This window comes from Arachis ipaensis, chromosome B07 (genome assembly GCF_000816755.2).
Source record: "Arachis ipaensis cultivar K30076 chromosome B07, Araip1.1, whole genome shotgun sequence".
Lineage (NCBI taxonomy): Eukaryota > Viridiplantae > Streptophyta > Magnoliopsida > Fabales > Fabaceae > Arachis > Arachis ipaensis.
The window spans coordinates 28,184,415-28,186,386 of record NC_029791.2 but is presented as its reverse complement, the minus strand read 5'-3'; the positions used below and the strand labels follow the sequence as shown (position 1 = coordinate 28,186,386).

At 31.2% G+C, this 1,972-nt stretch overlaps 1 protein-coding gene across 1 annotated transcript in view; it reads right to left on the bottom strand.

The window, feature by feature from the left end:
• The window catches only part of LOC107608985 (GBF-interacting protein 1-like), a gene marked incomplete in the record, with an annotated part of 10,493 nt that extends 10,162 nt beyond the window's left edge, over positions 1 to 331 (bottom strand). The window contains 1 exon segment of the mRNA XM_016310792.2: positions 1 to 331.

Below are 1,972 nucleotides of genomic sequence, written 5' to 3'. Positions count from 1 at the left end.
GGAGAACAGAGAAAGAGAGAGGGGTACCTAAATAGGAAGACGAAGACGAAGAAGAAAAACAGGGGTCAGTGATTGGTTTTTTATGTGGTGTGATTAACAGAAAACCAGAGAAAAAAGGGACTGAGAAATAGATTTACAATGAGGAATTGGGAAGAGAGAGAGAGAGAGAGTTATGATCTGTGTTTTTGAATGGGGCTTTGAATTGATCTATTATGAATTCACAAGTAGCAGAGAGAGAGAGATAACCAAGTGTGTGTTGTTTTTTAATTTTTTGTAATTTATTTACAGTGAGGGGCTTTTCATTTTCATTTTCATTTTCATTTTCTTTCTAGGCTCTCTCTCAAACACGCACTGTCTATGGCTTTTTTTCCTCCCACTTGCCTCTTGTTTTCCTTCCTAATTTCCTCTTACTTGCCTTTTATTTTCCTTTTTTCTTCATCTTCGAGTTTTCCTTTTGCTTTTAGATTAATTTCCTTTTTCATTTTATTTTTTATTTTTTAATAAAAAATGTTATTTACATATTTAAATGAATTTTACTGATTAGAATGTAGCTCAATTTGGTAAAGATTTTTAAAAAAGTGTTGTATTTTTAAAACATACAAACTCTTTATTTTATATTTAATAAATTAAAAAATTATGTACTTATATTTACAATTTTAAAAAATAAAGTACTTTTATAAACGTTTAAAATTGAGCATTTTAAAGTTAGTTTATACTTATTAAAATTAAAATATTTAATATAATCTCATACATTAATTAATATCTAAATTTAACTTCTATATTTATATTTATTATAATATTTTGAAAATTAGTATTTTTTATATATAATATATATGAATATATGAATTAATTATTTTTGAATATTATATTTATTAATTATAATTTAAATAGTTCGACTAGTAACCTATCAGTTAAATCACTAATCCAATAACCAAATGTTTCAAATGGATTGATTATCGATTCGATTCTAATAACTATGTGCCAAACATAAATGTTAAACTTTTAAAAAACTATATTGTAAGAGTTGATTTTTATTGACTACTCTTAAAAAATAAAAATTTTATCAAACCAAACTTATAAAGTTACTTGCGAAGAATATATAGATAAAACTAAGTTATGATATACAAATACTATTTTATAGTAAATAATATGATATGCAATCAAAGAAAAAGTAATATATTTGTGGTATATGGAAAATTGGTACAATATGTGTGATCAGTAAGTAAAAATGTGGTAAAGAAAATGTATACTACGAGGGATAAGTATTGTTTTAGTCTCTAACATTGAGGATCAGAATCGAAATCGTCCCTAACATAATTTTTTATTTAGAATCATCCTTAACGTTTTTTTTTTTCGTATTAAAATTGTCCTTTTAAATTTTTTTGGACAAAAATACCCTCCACCACTATCGGCACCTTTACCTCCACCACCAGCACCAGCACCAACAGAAATTCAACAACTCAACATAAATTCAACAAACTTAACAAATCAAGGAATCATAAATTCAACAAATCAACACAAATTCAACAACTAAATCAACACAAGTAGAAGCAGAAAGCAGAAAAAATCAACACAAGCAGAAGTAAAAAGCAGAAACCGAAGCAGAAACAGATGCAGAAGCTCAAGCACAAAGCCAAATCAACACAAGCAGAAGATCAAATTCAACAAGAAGCAGAAGCAGAAACTCAAGCAAAAGCAGAAAGCAGAGGCCAAAGTAAGGAGCAGAAGTCGAAGCAAGAAGAAAAAGCAGATGCAGAAAAAGAAGCAAATGCAAAAGCTGAAGCAGAACCACCGGCAGCTCGTGGGTGACGGAGCGACGGTGGCTGGGCAGATCGGCGGTGGCAGGAACCCAGCTTAGCCTCAGATTCCTCTCTCTTCTTCGCGCGCCACCCTCCTCGCGTCGAGCTCCCCTTCCCGGTGACACACTCCACGGCGGCGGCAGAAGCATCCATGAACGGCGGTGACGTCTTCC